The 24,093-nt window shown below is 40.8% G+C and overlaps 1 long non-coding RNA gene across 1 annotated transcript in view; it reads left to right on the forward strand.

Annotated features, from left to right (window-relative positions):
- Nucleotides 1–19,498: 19,498 nt before the first annotated feature.
- The window catches only part of LOC128842740 (uncharacterized), a 62,173-nt gene continuing 57,578 nt past the window's right edge, over nucleotides 19,499–24,093 (forward strand). Inside the window, exon 1 of the long non-coding RNA XR_008446105.1 lies at nucleotides 19,499–19,648. This is a non-coding gene — a long non-coding RNA (uncharacterized LOC128842740). The remainder of the gene's footprint in view (nucleotides 19,649–24,093) is intronic.

A 24,093-nucleotide genomic window follows, 5' to 3' on the forward strand; every position in this document is an offset into this window, starting at 1 on the left:
TTTACTGTGTATATTTTGACATATGATGTAGACAATTTGTGTTTTAACATTTATAAAGCTCTTTAACTTTTTGAATATCAACATCTACTGTCATTAAATCATTATTGTGACACTCTCTATAATTTTCCACAATTGTGAAAATTTAAAATCAATAAATTTGAAAAAATGCTTAAAACCCATAATTTTGCACAACTTTAAAATTGAAATAGATAAAAATAAAAAATGCTTAAAATAAACATCAGTATTTTCCATCACAATTATTGTTAAAAATCAAATTCTCCCAAACCTAAGGATAAATAATGCAGTTCTTTGGTAAACTGGTTTAATCTTTGCTTACTGGAATGACTCTAGGACAGGGGTAGGCAACCTATGGCACATGTGCCAAAGGCGACATGCGAGCTGATTTTCAGTGGCACTCACACTGTCTGGGTCCTGGCCACCGGTCCGGGGGGGCTCTGCATTTTAATTTAATTTTAAATGAAGCTTCTTAAACATTTTAAAAACCTTATTTATTTTACATACAACAATAGTTCAGTTATATAGTGTAGAGTTATAGAAAGAGACCTTCTAAAAACGTTAACATGTATGACTGGCACACGAAACCTTAAATTAGAGTGAATAAATGAAGCCTCGGCACACCACTTCTGAAAGGTTGCCGACCCCTGCTCTAGGATTTCATATGAAGAGGAGTACCTGGAAGCATTTATAGTCTTTTGGGCTGTGCCAAGTGGCAACAGTTTGGCCCTCAGCAATGTCTTTAATGCCACAAAGGCACCTTTTGTGTACACTGCCTGACCCAAAGGTGATACAGTTCACTTGTTGAGTCAAGACAACTGTTCAGGCTTGTTTATGAAATATTTTCAATGGATTCACACAGTTGTTTAGCTGACACAAGAGAAGCAGTCTGTGCAGATGTATTGTTTAGGAGAATCCTTAGCTTCTGACTCACATACAAGTTCAGAGTTTTAAATGAATGACAAAGGGGCATTGGGTTCATGGCTCAACATGCCAATGGACTAGAATGCTAACTCTACTATAGTCACAAACTACAGTACTGTACAATCAGATGCTCACTAGCATGTTGGAGATTGTGACTTTTTTAAGCATATGGCATTTGTAATGAAGTAATGAGTTCCCTTCATCTGGATGTATCAGTGGCAGGGTGAGATGTAGCCATGCAACTACAACTTCCAGAAATAAAACTTGTTTGTCTGTCCCACACAATTTTAAAACACATACTGAAGGTGTAACCAGGTTTCTAAGCCATTCGAATTAAACCCTCTCCATGCACTGTCCATCTCATCATTCCTTAGTCCAGTTGAAGGTGTAAATTGCTCCTTAGAAAGTCCTCTTGTGAAGAAATAGATGGACAAAAAATTGGCCTTCTATCACTGAGCCAGCAGTTGGCCAGTAAAACATTAATCTCCTAAAAATGCAGATCTACATTACTAGTGAACATGTGTGTTTAAATGAAAGAGCAGGTGGATTTATTATTTTTTGAAATAGTATTGATTCATTTTTCGGACAAATCCTGCTCTCTGCTCCATGGATGAGGAGCACCTCATGCAGTGAAAACATAATAGTGGTGGGTTGTTTCAGGATCTGGAAAGATTACATAGTGGGCATAGTGCTCCTTGTACAGCCCAGAGTCCTAATTCCCATCTGGTAGCAGGTAATATCGGGGGAAGAGTGCAGGTGGGACTCGTAGATGGATCATTATGTTGAACTACGAGCCATTGCCTCCTGAGTAGTCAGGGCAGCCAAGGATCAGGTGGTGGCAGTGGCAATGTAGTAGGTCCTCTGTCACTTCGCAGTTCAGGGTGAAGAGTCCTCTGTGTCTCTGCCCCAAGGAGATCTTCATTTTAAGCTCAGTGACTCAGGTTGGGTGCTTGGAACAAGATTTGGCCCTTAATGCTAAGATATCTACTCAATAAAGTAGTAGGTCAATAAAGTACCTACTAACAAGGAAAATAAAACCACTTACTGAAAGTTTGGAAAACTTGTGATTACCCTAATGAAAGAAATCCTCAATAAATGTGATATATAAGAAGATCTTTAATAAACTCTGTCTGTATATCCATACATTAGAGAGACAAGGTGGGTGAGGTAATATTTTTTATTGAACCAACTTCTGTTGGTAAGAGAGACAAGCTTTCAAGCTTACACAGAGCTCTTCTTTAGGTCTGGGAAACTTACTCAGAGTGTCACAGCTCTGAGTAAGTTTCCAAAACCTGAAAAAGAGTACTGTGGAAGCTCAAAAGTGTGACCCTCGCATCCACAGAAGTTGATCCAATGAAAGATATTACCTTACTCACCTTGTCTCCCTAATATCCAGGGACTGACATGGCCCTGCATAGCCATACATTAGTAATACATTGCCAAACTGGAAACTGGTCTTTACTCAAGCTGATTACAGATGGGCATTTTCCATGAGTAAAATTTCATTAAGGACTTTAGCATGTGCCCCCTAACATTGTTCAGTGTTATGCCCACAAGTCATATTTTCAGTACTGAGACTTGGAATCAAACTCTTCCCCAGTTATTTTGCAATTGTAGTCTCTCGTGAAGCAAGAAGCCCACCCCTTTACCATTCTCAGGAGATTTATGGTGACTTCCGTTATCCATTAGCTGTGTAAAGAGGAGTTTTCATTAGTCATCCCTCCTCCTCATTAGGGAGGAACTAATCCCTTTAAACTACTTTTTCCTGATTACTGCAACATTGTTTTTGAATTTTGCCTGCAGTGAAGTTGGTACATTTATCTCTAAGCAAAAACATTCAGAATTATAAGACTGCATGGCAAAATGGATCTTCTCTTACAAGTATTAAATTAAATACATTCTGTACCAATAATTGAGCAAAACTACAACTGGCAAAACGTCTCCTTAGCAGTTTGTTTTGTAGAACAATTATTCACATAAACATCCCACATAAGGAGAAAAATAGATGCTTTAAAGCTTAACTTCCTCCATGAGTTTTCAGTGCATTTCAGCACATGCTGTACACATCTGTTTATAAACCCCATTTAAGCTAATGGGACTTAAGTATATGCTTATTTGTTTTTCTGAATCAAGGCCTAAGGGACAGCCTGATATTTATGATGCATAGACTTTCTAAAAATGATCCCTGGAGAAATTTGCTGAAGTGTGAAAGTAGATTAAAAACATGTAAGAATGCAAAACTGCCATTAAACCACATCTAATTATGTAGGGTGCAAATACTGTAGATAGAAAACAATTAATCTGAGACTGTGTTAAGGTTCCTGAATTTCATTTTCAACTTGCACACTGTGCAACCATGGGCAAGCCTATTCCTGAGAAGTGCTGCATGTCTCTACTGAGGTGCAGAGCACCTCAGCCTCCATCGAACTTTGGAGAGCTTGTCACATATTTGTAATGAAATCATTCTTTACTCATGAGGTTGTGGGTTCAGCACCTTGTGGGATAAGTCCACAAAAATTCTTGAAATACAAAATATTTACTATCCATTATTTTTTTGTCAGTCTGACCCAGTGTGTCAAAATAGTATTTGCTAATAGCCAATTGAATTAAAGCCGAATGACTATAATGGTCTCCTCCCCTTTTATATAATTACTGTCTTTACATTGTTACATGTTCTCCTTACCCAACACAAAAACAAACCCTGTACATGAGGAAAATCCTCAGGATACATTCGATTTTGCAATACTTATTTTTTTTTTAATGTATTTTAATTTTAACTTACGTCCAACTTTCTGTAACTGCGGGGAGAACACTCCAGGGAACATTTTAGATTAAGGGATCAACATAATTTATGATTCTGACATTATTCATTTTTTTATAACTCAATGAAGTATATCTTTGTTTACCACTACTCTGTTAGCTCATTATATTTTCAGTTTTGAAAAGGAATAAAGTATAGATAAATTAACGGTGGACTCAAAACACAAAGAAAGAAACAAATTACTCTGAGTGTTGTACTCCTATCTCTTCTGTCCAAAGTACAGAAATTAGAAAAGAGCAGATTGAACTATTACGTGATCCTATTTCTAATTCCGGAGTATAGGAGTGCACGAAAAAGTTAAGCATCAGGTAATACTTAATTGATTGTACTGCTTACGGTATGACTTAGTGGTCAGAATGGTGAACTGGGAGCTAGGACTTACTGGGGCCAGGATTTCCCCCTCTTTGTAATAATAGGCAAGTTGGTTTGGTCCTGATTGTATAGCCACCCTACACATATCTTCTCAATGAAGTCAATGGGGTTCTGTGCACAATGCCGCTGCAAGATTGAGGCCTTAAACCTTATATGCCTCAGTTTAACTTTCTTTAAAATGGGGATGATACTACCTGCCACAAAGGGATGTTGGGGCATTTAGTTAATGTCTAAGTACTTTGAGATCATCAGATGAAAAGCACCACAAAAGTGTAAGTTATATCAAATAAAAATATGACATTTTAGAAACCTAGACACAAATTAAGCTTTCAGACTCGATGTCAGCACTAGGATAACATTTCTAATTATTATGTTCTTCCCCCCTTTTTTTCTGTATAACTTCTGTTATATGACAGCAGTAGGCTATTCTAAGCATTCTGCATGGGAATAACTTTATAGTTCACAGGTGGCATGTATTATTTGGCCATTGACTTTGTCCTTTCTGCCTCACCGCACACCTGAGATACTTTTTTATGTGTCTGTCTTTGGTTTATACAGTGTGCCCATCACCAAAGTCTCTAAGCATAGAAATCCTCCAGGAGTCTGATACAATAACCACTGAAGTCAATGAAAAAAGTTCCACTGATTTCAATGCCTTTTGAGATCAGATCCCAGAAACTTGCTACTTGTGTTCCTGAGTTGTTTTAATTGTTTTGTGTGTGTTTGTCCAAATTGTGGCATCACTTAGAGACTGATCCAACTCCGAGTGTACAGACAGAGGGCCCTCATACCCAGGGCCGGCTCTAGGATTTTTGCCGCCCAAAGCAAAAACAATTTTGGCGGCCCTCCCCCCCCGTTCTTTAATTACCCCACCCCCGGCCCCGCCTCAACTCCGCCCCTTCCCCAAATCCCCAGCCCTGCCTCCTCCCCCCAGGCTCTCAAGCCTAGGAGGGAGGGAGGGAGGGGGAGAAGCAGCGCCCGCGCCGCGGCCACTCGGAGTCTCCCCCCCTCCCAGGTTTGAGAGCCTGGGTGGGAGGAGGGAGGGAGGGAGGGGGAGACTCCAAGTGGTCGCCGCGCGGGCGCCGCTTCTCCCCCTCCCTCCCAGGCTCCCAAGCCAGGCTCCCAAGCAGCGGCGCGCGAAACGGCCGCTCGGGATCTCCCCCTCCCTCCCAGGTTTGAGAGCCTGGGAGGGAGGGGGAGACCCCGAGCCGCCGCGGCGCGCGAAACAGCTGATTCGCGCGCCGTTGCTCCCCCTCCCTCCCAGAGTAGCGGCGCGCGAATCAGCTGTTTTGCACGCCGTGGCAGCAGCAGCGGAGGTGAGCTAGGGCGGCCGGGGCACATTTTTAGGGGTGGCCTTCTGGCGCGGGCCATGCCGCCCCTAAAAATGTGCCGCCCCAAGCACCAGCTTGTTTTGCTGGTGCCTAGAGCTGGCCCTGCTCATACCCTAGCAGTTCTCACTAGCATTGATGGGAGGTGTTTGCTTGTAAATGAAGGCAGAATATAATCCTAAATGTCTAGCCTACTTTGCATCCTTCTTTGTTATGGTTTTCAGTAGGATATTTCACTTACATATAAAATGTGTGATGAACTTTTATTCTATTTTGTTTGAATTTTCCCAACATATGCTTCTTGTAGTTGTTTATTAATTTAAGTTTCCCTATCTTTATGGTGAGGAAAACCTTTCTGTGGAATGTTGTATATATTTTGTGTCATTAGCTCTTGTATCTACTGATTTTTTTAATTTATTTTTTGTGAGTGTACTTGTTTCTTTTTGAAGATATTCAGAGAGGGTTATGTTAAAAGCAATACAAAATAACTGGACAGAGATTATTGATACAATAAACACATGGTTAAATAAAAACAAAAAGCTCCTACTAGGCCTGAATACCACAGGAAGACTGAACAACCACATACCATATTAGGAAACTCTTGTATAGTCTTCTATCCTCTGCCTATATTGCCAATGTGCAAAAATGGAATTTACCCATGGCACTAAAAATGCAAGAAAGAATCAAGGAAGAATCACAAGGCAAAGCTATAGGAAGTTTTGCCTTCAAATCTTTATAACCTGGGGGAAAATGTGGACTCCTTAGTCAGTTCTTTGTAAAATCTGTGCAACAGTTTTTACTTGCAATACACAAGCCACGTAATTCAGTTAGCTGTAGCAGAAATATATTTAATCTTGGTTTTATCACCAGTAAAATATTTTTACAGGTTGGCCTAGATACTATAGTGATGGATGCTTTTCAAATGTGAGAGATAAATAGAATATGAGAAGGTCAGATACTTTGTGGCTGCAAATAGTTGTGGGTGCAATTTTGAATCTACATTTATATGCACATCAAGTACAATCAGACATTTAAATGTTTTCGGTGGTGTGATGGGGTGGATTGGCCCTGCACTTGTAGGGAGGGGGTTAATCTTTCCCTCCTAGCAGAGGAAGCCCCACCCTTGAGGCTCTGCTGGGCATGCTCCACCTGGAAGTCAAGTATAAAAGCCTGCAGAGCTGCTCAGTCCGGGCTGACTGCTGAGGAGGAAGGACACTTGGCAGGGGCTCCAGCCCAGGAGCCATTACAGCCCTTACCTACGAGAGCTGCAGAGCCAGAAACCTGGGCCAGAGGCCTGCCACTACCAGAACCCCAGGGAGTGTCTGGTGCTGAGGAGCTGGGAGACCCTGATACCATATGGACTTCTGCTGCAGGAGAGCCAGTAGGAAGTGACCCAGGGAGGGTGAGGGAGTGGTACCTCCCACCCGTATGAGGTCAGCGTGTTTTGGTAGGATTCCCCGCTGACCCCATGGTGGACCACTCTGCTGCTGTCAGGGCCCTGGGTCAGGGCCCGGTGGAGTTAGATGGGCCTGGGCCCCCCTACTGGGGGCCGCCAACTCCTTGTGATGGCCCCCAGGCACTAGGCCCCCTGTTTTGCCTCCAAAGGTGGCTGTATTGACTCTTGCTGCTAGGCCATGCTGTCCCACTAGAGAAGGAGAATTAGGTGGACTCTAGCCATTGGGTTGGGCTGCACTGCCCTAGGGGCACATTGAATGGACTCTGGCTGCTAGGCTGCATTACCCCACTCGGGAAGAGGCAATAGGTAGACTCTGGCCATTTGGCCATACTGTGTGGACTACTGGGGGGGGCTTAGAAAATGGATGTAGATATAGAGAGGCAGCTTTACCTCCATCCCCCCTGACTTAAGGGGTCGATGAGGTACAAAGACTGCCACAAGTGGCATTTTCAAAAGCACTCAGCATTGAAGAAAAACTGCTATTGACTTGAATAGGAACATAATTACCAATGCTGAACAAAAAATTACATGTGCCTGCAAAATTTTGAGTACAAATGCAAAGGCCTGGGTCAGGCCTGGTTGAAATTCAGCACTGCATCATTCAAATATTTGTCTATATAAACAGTTACAGTAGTGGATGGCAAGCTGGGGTGTAAATCTATCTCACACTAGCCTGCTGTGCACTAACTGTCCACATGGACCCTCTGCCATGCGCTAAAAGTACCCTAGTGCACTTTGTTCTACTCTCATTTCAAAGTGAGTAGATCAAAGTGCACTGCAGAACTTTCAGTGCACAGTAGCAGGTACCATATGGATAGTTAGAGCAGGGCAGGCTAGTATGATGTAGATTTACACCTCAGCTTGCCATGCACTAATTGTTCATATAGACTTGGCTCTTATGTTGTGTCTGTACTTGACATTCAGCTTGAAACTGGGATAAATTTAATCAGAACAAATTGCAGCTGTTTTTATCTACACCTGGTCTTTACAATGTTGCAGCTACACTGGTCAATGGTTACCAGTGGCTGAAACAGGGATAATTCCCAATATAAACAGAGAGAAATCTGAAAGTGGAATATCTATTCACTGAGTGAAGGGATTATAAATTCCAGAGGAAGAATTTCTTTGTGGATTAAATTTTTAAGTACATTTTTCAGTGAAGACACTGTCTGCCTATGTGGATAATTCTCATTCTTACAGTACTCTGGAGTACAACATAGAACAAATGATGATTCATTCTTTCCAAATACATCACCTCTCCTTAAACAGGATGATTAATACCAATATTTCTTTACAGGGAGACACTATATTTATTTGTTATCAAAACCAGACTGAGTCACCATGGTAAAGAGGTGTTTGAATCTTTTCAGTTTCACTTAACATACAGACCACTGTATGATTTGTTTTTGTCTGGCTTGCAGAAATAAGAGTCCTCATTTGCATGCAATAATTTAAGTACTTGTCTGTCTCAGACTCTGAGCAGAGAAAAATGCCTTCTGTTTTTCTGCTGTGGAAATATGCTGTTGAGTCAAGGTGAGAGATTCCTTGAGTAGGGCAGGACTTGTCACAAGGAAGAAGTAGGAGTAAGGCCAGCCTGTCTTCACATGTATAAGCAAATATTTAAAGGAACTGAAGCACTCATGATCCTCATGTTTGAAGGATGTCCTAATGTTGTTACAATAGCAATTAAATTGTGCAATCATTCTTGTTCTTTGCTAGTTGCCATGAGGCAAAGATGGCCACAGTGCTGCCTGTGGGCCAAATGAGGCCCATAGAGTTCTGCAGTGGGCCTACAGTTACCTTTGTCTTTAATATGGAAGTATGGTCCCTGGAGACTACACATCCCAGTATTCAATGCTGCATCTAGATTTGAACAACATTGAATGCTGGGGTCTTCAGTCTCAGTTCACATATGCATATTACACATGAGGATGACTCCAATGAGTTTCATTTTATGTGAATCATGTATGGCCCTTAGGCTTATGACAAGCTGTCAATGCTGCTTTCAGTTATCCTTCCCCTGCCATGGAGTAATTTGCTCTTTGAATTATTAATAATCAAACCCAGCTAGGAAATTCCTGTACCTTCTGCAAAAATAGTCAACCGTTGCAAAGGGGGTGGGAGGGATCACTTAATAAATAGAGGTAAAATTAAGCAAAAATGGTGAGAACTATACTTATTCAGAAATAAATAAATTTTATGGGTTTGACTTCCCTCTCCTAATTATATCATTATTAGCCAAGCAAATAATATTCTTTAAACCAATTATCTGCAAGTGATCATGGGACAGTACTTATACTGAAAGAATACATGTATTTTAGGAAAGGAATGAAGAACAGAGGATTGTGAGCCAGGACTTCTGGGTCTGGTTTGCGTTGTTCTGTGACCTTGCCTTTCTGGCATAGAAGCTAATCAGAGGAAGCATTTGCCTAAATGTGGTAACTGATGTTTAGGTCAAGAATTAATAAGTGTAAGGGAAGAAGAGCTGGAGTTGCGTCCTCACAAGCCTGGTGGTCACAGAGACCTCTGATTTGGGGGAAGTAGTAGAATTTCAGATTCCCTGAGCAAGACTATTTAGTTTTGTAAGGATTGGGATTGGAATGCACAAAGAGATGGGCTTCACTTTTAGAGCAGTAATTTGTGGAGATGGAGTGGCCTAAAGTTTCACACACACCCTCTCTCCCCAAACAAACTCTGTGTAAAATGGGTCAAGTTTGGAGTATATTGCAAAGAATAATTTTGCTAAACCTCCCCAAAATCCTTAACTAACACTGTACAGTTTGTTATGCGAATGGTGGACAGAAACTGGTTCTCGAAGAGAGTGGGCAAATTTAAAAAAATGTTTTTCAGGGCTGCCCAAAACTGTTAAGGCCACCTCTCATGGAAAGCATAGTATAGGGTCTCTTTTGATTGATTCAGGAATATTGTCCAAATGGCCCAAAGGATTCTTTCCCTGTCCAGTAGTACCTGTCTGATGAGTTACTGTGATTTACACTTAATTTCTTTGATATTTTTACCTCTGGCTCCTTTAGTTGATTTGTGAATTTTACTTGGTACTCTTTCATGTCCTTTCCTTTTTTTTTTTTTCCCCCCATAGGAATGTGAGCTTCCTGCCTCAAAATTTTGAAATGGAAAAGGAAAACTTATGATGTAGGTGGGATCCATTTCTAGAAGTATCCTTGTTAGAATTGGAAACATGCCTTATTTGCCTGCTGAATTATTTTGTGAATATATCAATCTACATTTCCTGGGATTTTCTCTAGGAAACAGATGCACCTTTTTGCACACACCCCTTTGAAGAAGGTAGGCCTATATGCTATAGGAAAATTAATTATGTGAAAGAGTGTGAGAGATTATTTGGATAAAAATAGGAAGTTTAAACATTTTACTTTCTATATCTTGAATGAACTTTGCCTTAAGGTATATGGCCTGAATCAAACTTCACTGAAGCCAATGGACAGTCTCCCATTGGAGTCCATGGGTGTTCGGACAGTAAGTCTATATAAGAGGCAGGCTGGCCATTTGTTCAGTTTTAAGCCAGACAATCCTCTTTTTCAGTGGTTTCCCCCCACATCCAGTACTGAGACAAAATCAGATGTGGTTTTGTACGATATTCAATGAGGGACACCATTTTGAAGAGCACATTGCTCCCATCATGCTGGCAGGACCTCATACTAGGCATACACGCCAGAGGGTGTGAGCCCACTCCATCCCTGGAAGTACTGGAATGTCCAGTATTCTCAGAATGCATGAGTGGCCACCCTAACAAGAGGGAAGTCAAACCCAGAAAGAGTACAGCAAATCAAAGAGCAAATGTTGTGGAAATGCCTGATATGAAATCATTGGAATGGGAAATAAATATGGTCAATATTAACCAAAGACTTAGTTGTGGAGTGACTGAAAGTAGGCTGCCTGAGTATGCTAAAGAGACCGTACATGACATAAGTTGTCAATTCATTTGTCAACATTTTTTTCGATCCAATGGACTGTGATATGCAGTGTTCTTGTTGCTCTGTTGGTCCCAGGATATTAGAGAGACAAGTGTGGGTGAGATAATATCTGACATTACAAGATATTATCTCACCCACCTTGTTTCTCCAATGAACTGTGAAGCATTTCTTAAGCCTGCCAATGAGCTTATCTATATCTAATTTGCCTACTGACTCTGAGTTTGCTGGTCTTGTGTTAATTTGCTGCAATGTTTCTGAGGGCAGGTCTACACTACAGCCAGGATCGACTCTCTGAGATCGATCCACCATTGGTCGATTTAGCGGGTCTAGTAAAGACCCGCCAAATTGACTGCAGATCGCTCTCAAGTCGACCCCGACGAGAAGAGTAAGGTAAGTCGACGGTAGATTTTCTCCCGTCGACCCCCCGTGGTGTAGACCCCACGGTAACTCGACCTAAGGTACGTCGACTCCAGCTATGTTATTCACGTAGCTGGAGTTGTGTAGCGTAGGTCGACTTACCATGGTAGTGTAGACATAGCCTGATATCTGAGCTATGATGATTTTTGTTAGTTTTTGCAAGGCAACACATGTTTTTGCCTTTACATTATTTAGAAATTAAAGCTGTATCGAAAGAGACTTTCTCATTTTTCTGCTGCCTCAGACCAAGAGGGCAGCTAACACACTGGTCAATACATTGTTCCCCTTCATAGAGATGCATAGCATCATTTTCATAAAGTGGTGGCAGCCACTGGGACTCCAAATCACATTGAGTTTTTTTGTATTGCTTAATTGTCTCATTATACATTTGCAAGTCCCCAGTGACTCTGATATCATTTTGTAACAGCTAAGGCATTCTTGTTTTCAGTTTTCTTATGATAAAAATGTCAGTGGGTGACAACCCATGCTTCATTGGTGCCATTCTGTAATTTAACAGTACTAAATACGGATCAGATTCTGCATCCTTTTACAGTAGATAATTCATTATTTTGACATAATTTCCAACCAACCCAGTGGATTGGGGATAATGGAGACTAGTCTTGAATGCCTAAAGTCATAGTTCACTGGAAACTGATAAACTCATGCCTATTAAATTGTGACCCATTGTCAGACATTACTATGTCAGGTATATACCATATCTGGTAAAATTAGATTTGATATGCACAATCACCTGTTTAGCTGTAGTATCTTCTAGTAAGGCTATCTCAGGGAAGTAAGAATAATAGTCGAGGACAATTCCAGAGTATTTTTTCTAGCCCCCCATGTAAACAAATCTATACCTACTTTGTTTCAGGGGACCAATTTTTCCTGGGCTACCAACCTGGGTTCTGTTACTTGACTTGACCTATATTTTTGGCATATGCAACAAATCTTGACAGCTTCCTCAATGTCACTGTTCCTTTGGGGCCAGTATAAAATGTCTCTGGCCCTTCATTTAGATTTTCCAGTCCCTAAATGACCTGCATGTATCCTTTTTAACATTTGTCTGGATTCGCAATCACCATCCTAGAGGCTTTAAACAAAATCCCATGTAGTACTGAGAGTTTCCCCTACATTTATAATAGGGGCTGTCCAGCCATTCTGTTCTAGTGGCCTTGATTACTTGCTGCAGGGTCTCATCCTGAGCAGTAGCTCTGGTAATCATCATTCACAATTTGTCTGAGATCACTTTTGTCACATTTGTCAAATTCTGTAGACAGTGTGCCTGCAAACACCAAATCTCTCCGAGGTTTGTATTCAATTTGCAAATCATACATGTGAAATTGAAACAATAATCTTTGTATTTTCAAGGGGTGTTTGCTAGCTCCTTTTGGCAATGGCAATAAGTGTAATATATATGGTCAGTTTTAGCTAACACAGGCCTTCCATAAATAAAACTTTTTATACCCATAGCCTAATGCCAAATCTTCCTTCTCTATTTGAATATATTGACACTGAGCTTTTGTTAGCACCCATGATGCATAGGCCACGGCAGTGTTCTCGCTCATTTTTTACATCCATGTGCGACGTGGATTTTGTTATATTCAACAATATGGAGGTGATGTGGGGGGGGGCCGAGGGGTTTGGAGTATGGGAGGGGGCTCAGAGCTGGGGCAGAGGATTGGGGTGCAGGTGGTGAGGGCTCGGGCTGGGGTTCTGGGCTCTGGGGTGGGGCCCCAGGGATGAGGGGTTTGGGATGCAGGCTGCCCCAGGGCTACAGCAGGGGGAGAGGACTCCCCCAGCTCTCTCTCCCTGCAGCAGAACCTGGGCTGGAGGGGAAGGGTGCCTCTCCCCACTGCGGCAACTCCAGAACTAGGGCTGCGGAATAGGCGCCTCTCCCATGGCCATGGCAGGGCTGTGCCGGGGCTGGGTTGGGGCCAGGGAAGGGGCTCCTCTCCCATGGCCATGGCAGGTCCGGGCCAGGCCGGGTTGGGGCTGGGGAGGGTGTGTCTCCCCTGGGCATGGCAGGTCTGGGACTGGACTGGTTTGGGTCCGGGGCTGGGGGAGAGGAATCTCTCCTTGCTGCAGCCCTGAGCACCTGAGCAGCGCTTAATAGGCTGCTGCGCAGTTGCATGGCCGCACAGCTTAGAGGGAATTTAGGCCACGGGTCTCCAGTTTTGACCAAACTCTTATAAGAAGACAAGGCCAATACACTACTTGGAGGCATCTGTGGATAGCTTTAATTTTGTGCTTACTGCCATAGTACCTCAGGACTAGGGCTGCTTTAATTAACACCTTTACTTTCTTTATTAAGATTTGCATTCCATGTCCACTAGATATCTTTGAGCAGCTCTCTCAGGTTGCTGGTTCAGGCAGCTAGATTAGTCACAAAGTTCCATATATTGTTCACCATTCCAAGGAATATTCATACCCATTCCTTGTCTGTCGGGGTAGGCATGTTGTTGAGGGCTTCAACCGTGCTGTGATCTTCCTGTACACCTTGCCCTACTAACATTCTTTCCCAAGTATGTCATTTCTATTACACCAGATTTACATTTTTGTTTATTTAGCTTTAGCCCAACATCTCAAAAGCTGCTCAGAGGCTCTGGTTGTGCTCTTTTACTGTTTTTCCCCAGAACAAAATGTTATCTAGGAAACCCACAGTATCCTCTAAACCAACAACATTTTCTTGTATTTTCCAGTGACACACCTCCGATGACCAACACAACCCAAATGGCAGTGTGCAGAAACACTGTCTCCCAAAAGGGGTGCTGCACAAACATGTCCTTAGTTTTTTTAAGGGCATCTTCCAGAACCCTGCTGATGCATCAAAGGTAGAAAGATATTTGGTGTTAGTCATCTTCCCCCCAAATTTCTCCCCTACTAGGTAGTGGTAAATGTTCCCTTTTAACATACTTAATGTTTTGGGGTCTATACATAAGTGAAAGGTTCTATCTTTTTTTTTTTTTTTTTTCCTTTGTAGTGGTCAATGAATGCTCTTAGTACTTCTTCTCACTCTGTGGTTCCCAGAGCAATGAGCCTACCCAGCTCCTCTTTTAACCTCTACCTTATGGCAAGGGAAACTTTGTTAGAGACCTGAATCATGGGATGGCTGGGCTCTTTCAGCTTTATTCTATACAAATACTCTCAGAACTTCCCTATGCCCCGGAAGACTTCCTCAGACTCTTCAATTGTTTTGGTCCCCTGCCCATCCGACATGTGCACCTTCTTGATGAGACCAAGGGCCTGAAATGTTTAAAACACAATAACAGGTGTTCTTATGCCTGGTATCTATCTTTTCTAATTTGTTATTTACTCATATACTGTACTCCCTTAGTGGGAGCTCACCACCTTAAGCCCTCAGTTTTACCTATTTACCTTCTATTGCCTATGGCTTTTCTTTCAGTGGTAATATCACTGTTTCTGGCACCACATTGCTTGTGCACCTGTGTCCAACTTAAAATAAATAATTGTCTTATTGCTTTCAGCAAGATAGTCCATTCGTCTTGTGCTGCAATATTGTCCATTGCTCCTATGAGGAATTCCTTTGAGCTAGCGGTCCTGTTGTCACGCTCTTTATCCATGTTGTGCACACTCTGCTTGTGTGCATAAAGTGATGTTATCATCCATTGCAATTCTTTCATCTTTTTCCATATGCTGAGCATTTAGGGTGACCAGATGTTCCAATTTTATAGGGACAGTCCCGATTTTGGAGGCTTTTTCTTATATAGGTACCTATTACCTCCCGCCCCCATCCCGATTTTTCACACTTGCTATCTGGTCATCCTATGAGCATTAGCTTAGGTTGTTTGCCACAGTATACACAGCTCAATGTCTTGTTTTTGGTGGACAATGACTTTGAGTTCTGCATGCCTTTCTGCCTCGGGTTTCTTTTCTTATTGCATTTTGGATTCTTTATTATGTCCACAGTGTCAGAGCACAATCCACCCTCCATAAACTTCACTCTGGACTGGGTAGCGTTGTTTGCTTAGCAAATTCTAATTGCTTTGTAAAAGGTTAATTCTTCTCTTCCAGTAATCTCTCTCTGAGTTTTTTGTCCCATATCCTAATCACAATCTTGTCTTTTATTAGGAACATTCAGTTAGCCCCTCCAAATTGCAAGATGGTCTCTTTAGTCTTAGATCAGTCACAAACTCTTCTATTGTTTCACCTTTTTTTTTGTACTCAGTTTAAAAATATCTATCTCATGATTCTTTTTCAAGTGGAGTACAATACTCAAATTTATTTTATACAGTTTCATAGTTAGCCTCATCAGTCTGACTTAACTAAAAACTGTTAAACATTTTAAGTGTTTCAGGACCAGCTATTGTCAGAAATAAGGCTACCTTCTGATTGTTTTTCCTTTTTGCTGGCACCAAGTGCTTTCAGATACAAAGGGAAGCACTTTTTAAACCTCAAGTTGTTTCCACTTTTCCAGGGAGTTTCAGCTCTAATGAGGCTTTATCTGCTCCATTTTTCCAAGCAGGATATTTTCTTAGTTTATTTTACCCTTGGTTCCGTGTGGTGTTAAGTAATCATTCAGAGTCAAGGAGTCTAACATAGATAGGTCTTCTATCAGTGTCTCAGTTGTAACTCACTGGCATTGCATAACGTGAGTCTCTGCATAACATGACAACCAGTTCCAACTAGTTATTGCCAAAGCTTCTTAAAGGCACAGTTCCCCACACTGTCCAGGCTGTAATTCCTTTGTGGGTAAACAGAGGACTTCAATCTTTAAAGCTGTTAATTCAGCACTTTTCACGAACACTAAATTAACTTCTTTAAATGACAGAGCTCATAACCCTTCCCACTACTGTTCCACTTTCCCAGGCTGCTATTGTGATCACCTTAAGCCATCTTGGACCAAACCATTCTTCGTATGACCCCATCACCTTCAGCTGTGTTACCTGGGTGTAATTGAGAGGAAAATTTCACCTAAAGTACTTCTCATCTTTCCCTATGCTTTGTAACTCTAAGGCTATCAATCCCATTCTGACCTGATTTTATTGAAATGAGCCATTGCAATTTATGAGAATTAAAAGTACCAAAAACATGAAAACTGAAGTAACAGAAAATGCAGGAACTAAAGGTATGTCTACAGTTGGAGCTGGAAAGTCTAAATTCCAGCTCGAGGAGACTTATCCACACCAGCTCTGATTGAGCTGCAGCACTAAAAACAGAGTGTAGCTGGCATGACACAACCAGTGGGAGGGGTTAGTCACCCGGAGCACATTCCCATTCAAGGCACTAAGCATGCAGTTGAGGCAACTAGCCCCTCCCAGTGCTCATGCTGCTGTGATACACTAGTTTTAGCTCACTAGCTCAGTCACAGCTTGTGCGGGTATATTTCCTCAAGCTGGGAATTACACCCCCAGCTCAAAGTGTAGACATACCCTAAAATATGTGTGTTCATTTCAAGTGTGTAGCTGGGAATTTTTGTGGGATTCTTCACTTTAGTCATTTTTCTTACATTAAGCCTGTAGGTCAAAGTACTTTCTTTTGAAACAACATAGAATTTTAGAAATGTGTTAGTCATTTTAAAAGAAATTGTGTTCATTCTCCTGGAGCAGATCACAAATGCGAGTTAGTCATTATGATTATTGATGAGATGTTTGTCCTACTGCACTTTATCCTGTGTTATTTTTTTTAAATAAAATAACAATTTATTCATATTTTTCTCTACCACTAAGACATCATTCTCAATTTTATGGTTGGCCTTCTCATTACTGGTTTGCTTTTAACTAAGTCACCAACAAATGCACAGGTATCTGTGCCCCCAGTCCATGCTGTGAACATTTGGTTGCGGAAAGGAGGAGTGTCACCTTTGCAACATATTCCCTCCCTTAGACGATGGGCTATCTGTGAGATTCTGACTTCCAGGGCTGTGAGGGGATAGGTGGAGGAGATCTCCTACAGATTCTCACCCTCAGCTCCACAGGGGAAGCTGGCACAAGTTGATGCAAACAGTGTAATAAAAGGATAATAAAATAAGTTTACTTTCATGAAGAACTTCAGTTGATGTTATTTTTATCTTTGTTAAACATGAAATATTAAAAACAAATATACCAGGTGATTCTGGCATGTGAGATTCAGGTGCTCAGCAGTAAAAGAGTCAGAAGATGGAAATAAAATGGGCCACAACTTTGGCATCACTATGGTCCTGATTCAGGACCATACTTAATCAAGTGGTTAATTTTAAGAGTGAAAGGAAGTCATTGGGATTCTTTGTGGATGCAGCAATCTGCCTGCACACTTCTCTTTGCAGGAACAATGCATTAAACTGTAAGCTTGATGCGATAGGGATCCTGTCTTCCTTTAGATTTGTACAGTGATACCTATAATAAATAATTCATAATAATTCAAAATGTCACAAATGAATAGCAGTTTGTGTTAATTTAAACAGTATTTAAGATCAAAGTAAAGGTCTAAGGCTTAAGACAAACTTTTCATTAGTTCCTAATTTTAAAATGGCCTATGAATAGTTCCATTATTACTTCCGACATAAAAATACCACTAAATATTTTTATCATTAGATGAGTAAAATGATTAACTATTAACTGATTTGTGATCCCAGAAACAAAATATGAGACGATCTGACAACAGCTGAATCACTGAATTCACTGCAAGGCTTCAGAAAAAGCCCTGAGTTTTATTTCAATACTCAGTTGCCTCTGTGTTTCAGAAAAGGATATCAAAATAGAGGAGATAATCCATGGAGATTTGGAGGCTGGTAAGCAGCCAGCTCTAGCACTTACACAACTGGGTATAAATAAACGAACAATATCAGCAGTCAGTAGCTAGCCAGCCCATGGTGATGCTACACAACTAGAGTACAGAAGCACAACATAGAGAAGAATAAAAAATCCGAGAAGCTGTCAGGCTAATCACTCAACATGCTCTTTTCTGTATCTCTCAACATCTTTTTGACAGTTTCCTTAATCATGAATGCACAGATAGTGAGATGTAGGACAGGGTGCATCCCATTCCTCTATTGGTATATCGCAGTTTTCTTTACCAGATGGCCTATTGGAGCTGCTCTTTTACCTTCTCAAAGGTATGTGTTTAGGAAGCTGAAAGTCCTGAGTTCAAATCCAGGTCATTTCCTTTGAGACGTTGTGTCAAATCCTCAGCTGATATAAATTGGCATAGCTCCACTGAAGTCATTTTAAGTCAATAGAGCTATGCTCATTTATACCATCTGAAGATCTGGGCCAATACATGCACACACATGAAAAATCAATTGTGTGGGGAGGACCCCCTACAAAATGTAACATCTGTCTAGCAGTATTCTCTCAACTGTGGATCATATTCTGTATTTTGAAGTATCATTATACTTTTCTGAATCATGCTAGGAAATATATCATGTCACTAATAATATCGATATAGGATATTTTCTATCGTCTGGAAAACATCTTAACAATTTTTGATCTTGTTGTCTTTACAACCATACTCCTCTGAGTGTGTTACCTTGTGCAGTGCCTCAGCCCTAATGCTCATCTGCACAGCTCTTTACTTAACATAACCTCAGCTTAATGTATCAATGTCTTGCTTGTCTGATCTGAAAGTTGCATTTAAATTAATCTGGATTAAAAAATTGCAAAAATGCATATCTCTGATAACTGTTCAAGTGTGTCACTAAATACAAATAGTTATTGGGGCAAGTTCCTACTGTACAGGAATTTGTGTTACAAGACCATCTATGCAGCACTAATTTTGAGTCAGAGTGCTGCACTTCCCACATGCTGAATGGGAGGAGGAGAAGAAGAAATAAAAAAGGGAATCCTTCGGATGCCTTACCGATGGGTGTTTCCAACAGATTGGGTTTAAGGTGGATTGACAGAATGTCTCAAGCTATTGTTGTCATATTCTTCACGTGTTTTGGAATGGATGACGAAGTTAGATTTTATCCTGGGAGCAGGACTAACCAGCATTCTGCTTCTTACCACTGTCATCCATCAGCTTGATGTGTGCTTATTAAAAAAAAAAAAAAGTCAAAAGACTAAATACATGGCAATTCTTTTCAGACTGCAGCCAGCTGCTCAGTGTGGCAGTATGTGTGTGTGTGGGAGAGGGGGTGGGAAGAACAGGTTACACTATTTCCCTTTAACACATCTGCATTGTAAACAGAACCTGGTTCTGCATACTAATTTCAGCAGTCAGCCAATGTCAACACTGATATTTTCAATCTCTTTCTTTTATGTCACATTAGTGGAAAGTGACCTGTTGTGTTTGTGGAAGCTCTGGAATCCCACAGGAGAAGGATCACTCAACACCATGGCAATCTGCCAAGTACAACTTGTTTTGAAACACAGTGGCTCTGAGAAGATGCATTATCATCTGAAACACAATGTCATCATAGTGGGAGGTAGGATACTGTTGATTATCTGAGTTGTTACTGAACAGCAGACCATCCAGAGGACAGCTCTTCCTCTTTTCCTCTTCTTTCTCACTTGCATCTCATACTCTGCTCTGGGACACCCACCACAAATTTCAAGCCTAGCACCTGTTTCTGAATGGTGCCGAGCTCCCTCAATTTCTGTTGTTCCATGGGAATTGAGGGCACTCAGCATCTCAAAAATGCAGTCAGCACCTTAAACTGCTAAGTTGCTCAACAGTCACATTTTGTGTTCCAATGTCCTATTGATGTGGGCCCTGAAATGAAAACGTAAATAGTCCTCATCACATTTTTAATGTTATTTCTATTGTTTGTCCTTTTTCTACTGTCTGTGCTGGGAAGGCCAGAAACTGATACCATCTGGTACCCCACATATAATTCTGATAGTAAACCAGTCACATTAACCAGTTAAAAAAGTAAAAGTGGCTAGGGTAATAGGACAAGAAACCAGCCTCTAGATTTATGGTATAATATTATATTCTGGTAAGGTTTTTGCTACATAATAAACAGGAAACAATTAAGTCTTACGTTTCTCTTGATAATTATGGATGGATACCATCCTTAAAATTTGAATCTAGATCCATACTTCAAACCCCCAAAGTTGGAGACAGGGCAGCATTTGGTCCATGGTTTAGTCCTGCCCATTATAGAGATAGGGACTAACTACTAAATTCAGATCCAGGCTTAAATATCAACATTCCCTCACAAAGCTCAGGGGGTTTCTCATCTGAGGCCTGGGTTTGGACCATCTCTAGTGGCAATTTTATGATTTAATGTATTTGCATGGATTATCAAAGGTCTGGTGATGTGGAAACTAGACTTTCCCTTCAAGAGCTTTTTTCCAAACCTTTCAAGGTTTTATTTTTAAACCTTTTAAACTTTCATTTCAATTATCTGCCAGGACAACAAGGTTAGTTCTACAGAGAGGAAGGCTATAGTAAGAAGGTGATTATGTAAACAAGACACCTTGTTTGCTCCCTTTGGGCCTTCAAGTCGTATCTAATTACTGTTGTTTTGCTGACACACACAAATATTTTTCTGCTATTAGAGGCAATGCAGAGCTAGTGGAGTTATGAAAGAGCAAGCTGGATTCTGTTCTCATTCATACTTTAAATTAAATTAAATTAATGGAGATATCCCATCTCCTAGAACTGGAAGGGACCTTGAAAGGTCATCAAGTCCAGCCCCCTGCCTTCACTAGCAGGACCAAGTACTGATTTTGCCCTAGATCCCTAAGTGGTCCCCTCAAGGATTGAACTCACAACCCCTGGGTTTAGCAGGCCAATGCTCAAACCACTGAGCTATCCCTCCCTCCATTTAGCAATGGATTAACTACGTTCTGACTGCAGAATCTTTATTAGTGGTGCAACTGATAGGTGAACAGGACACTAGCAATCAGAAATCAGGTTTTGATTTATAAACTGTTTGTAGCTTTTACTAGGGCCTTGACCCTTCTTCTATTTATGTCAATGGTAAAACTCCCATTGATCTCTGTGACCAGGATAGATGCTAACAATGTAGAGGCAGTTTTCTATCTATAACCTTACTGAAAGGAACCTCTTGCCAATTCATTTATTTTATAATTATATGGTAAAAATGAGAAAGTAAGCAAATTTTCAGTGATAGTGTGCTGTGACACTTTTGTATTTTTATGTCTGATTTTGTAATAAAGTAGTTTTTACGTGAGGTAAAACTTGGGATATGCAAGACAAATCAGACTCCTGAAAGGGGTATAGTAGTCTGGAAAGGTTGAGAGCCACTGGTTCAGACCAATGGTTAGCTATAGACTAGAGCTCGGGAACCACTGATATTAAATTATTAAGAGAGTGGTCTTAAATTTTAAAAAGTACCCATCTACATACAAACAAGGCAATCTCAAGTAGGAGTGAAGAGGTTATTTTTCCTCGACATTTGGCACTGGTGTGACCACTTCTGGAATATTGTATTCAGTTCTGGTACAATTGAAAATGGATGTTGATAAATTAGAGAGGGTTCAAAGAAGAGCCACGTTAATTATTAAAAGATTGGAAAACGTGCTTTATAGTGACAGAAACAAAGAGATCGATCTATTTAGTTTAACAAATAGAAGGTTAAGGGGTGACTTGATTATAGTCTGTAAGTATCTACATGGGGAACAAATATTTAAGAATGGGTTCTTCAATCTAGTAGAGAAAGGTATAATATGATCCAATGGCTGAAAGTTGAATCTAGACAAATTCAAATTGGAAATAAGACATAATTTTTTAACAATGAGAGTAACCACTGGACAGTTTACCAAGGATGTTGGTGGATTCTTTGTCATTGACAATTTTTAAATCGAGATTGGATGTTTTTCTAAAAAATATACTCTAGGAGTTATTTTGGGGTGATTCTATGGCTTGTGTTGTACAGATCAGACTAGATGATCACTGTGGTCCTTGATGAGTACAGTATGGTCAGGAAAGCCAGCTTCACTGGTTGCAGAATGACAAATAAGATTTTTCTGGCCTCAGATTTGTTGGACATCACTTATAGGTCTGATTGAAAGCTCATGGAAGTCCATGATTACATTAAATTAGATTTGGCCTTTAATTCATACTTGTAACAAAAGCCAGGTCACAAGCCAGAGTTTTGTATTAAAAATATCTTTGTATTTTTCATTCTTATGATGTTTCAAGACTAGAAATATTTTAAGCCAGTAACAACAATGAATTGAAGCTGGTAATCTTTAACTAATGTTGGCATTGTGGTCATGCTGCTACTGCATGCAGTGTCTGTATGACATTACACTACTATATGAATTTGACACATTCTCTGCTGGAGAGAGCTTTTGGAAACGAACTTGTCCTGGTAAAAGGAAAACAAGTATGAGTGCAAAAGAGAAAATTAGGATAATTGTTTTAAAGATCAAGATAATTGCTATATCCTGATCTGAGTTTTAAATATTTACACAACATTGGCATGTACTTTACAAATCCAGGTAATTTTCCCTATTGGGAACTTATAAAATACTACAAGAGAAGCATTATTATATCCTCTTTAAAAAAGGGCCAAGCAGCAGAGCTGCTGCAAGAAAAATAGTCAAAGGCTGCAGAATGACAGAGATAGTTATTTATATTCAGTACATGAAGTACAATAAGAAAGCAAACATACAGTACAGGATGAAATGGTCAAAAAGTTATACTTATATTCCTTTTGACCTATTGTGCAGGTCATAACAGGGCACATCACAGCCTGCAGGGCCAAAGCCTTTGAAGGTTGTTTCATACGGCTCTTTGTAAACAGGTTGATCTTTGATTTTTTCAGTGGGCCTGTGGCTATATATCACTTTTTAAAATCTACAGCAAAGACACTGTATCATCTGAGACTGTAAAGTTTGATCTAAGCAGGGCCTTTAACATGGTGACCTAATGTGCCCTCCTGAAAATTGAAAGTGGTGAACACCTGTCATAATACTGCTGTCTCTTGTACAGAGGCTTTTCAGGCTAAAATGACTCTGCGCCCAGTCTTGCAGCCTTACTTACATCAGCAATCCTATTGATATAATTTGGACTGCTTGCTTGAGTAAAGCTTGCAGGATCAATAATGAACAAAAGCAAATGAAACTAATAAATTAACTTTATCCAAAGCAAAAAACACTGAGGCTACATCTACACTACAAGCCCTGGATATGATTCCCAGCTCACGTACACATAGTTGCACTCACTTGATGAGAGCTAGCACGAGTATAAATAGTAACGTCGCTGTGGTAGCATGGGCAGAGGCACAGGTTAGCCACGCTGAATATAAACCTACCTGAATCCCCGAGATAGGTACTTAGCATACTTGAGCCGTGCCTCTAGTGCTGCTTTCTGTGCTACCAAGGCTATGCTACTATTTATACTTGCACTAGCTCTCATCAAGCGACAAGTTAGCGCAAGTATGTGTACATGAGCTGGGAACCATACCCCTAGATCGTAGTATGGACATAGCCTGAGGCACCAACTCTGCAATTCCATCACTATGAGCAGACCTTTGTGTCTACTCAAAGTCCCACTGAAGCTATTAGGCTTGCTTGGAACTCATTGCAGGATCAAGGTCTAGGGCACTGTTGTTTCAGAAGATGCCACTCAACATTGGTCACCTCTCAACAAAATCAATGTCAGTTGCATCACAATACTTGATTTTCCCAAAGTACTTGCATTAGGCCTGATGTGTGGAAAAGATAGTAGTAGAGTCAGAGACTGCAGTACCGTGAACATCTGTTGATGAAATCATTGGGAGTTTTGCACTGAGTTTAATGGTGTCAGATTTCACCCCATGTTTATAGAGGAGACTACTGTAGGAGCAGGGTTTGCATCTTAATTAGAAGCAACAGTATTATGCTATGAGTTTTATCTATCAGTAAAGGTGTGGGCATCCCCTGAGCACACACTTGCTGCCTGTGTGGCTCTGCA

This window comes from Malaclemys terrapin, chromosome 9 (genome assembly GCF_027887155.1).
Source record: "Malaclemys terrapin pileata isolate rMalTer1 chromosome 9, rMalTer1.hap1, whole genome shotgun sequence".
In the NCBI taxonomy this organism is placed as follows: domain Eukaryota; kingdom Metazoa; phylum Chordata; order Testudines; family Emydidae; genus Malaclemys; species Malaclemys terrapin.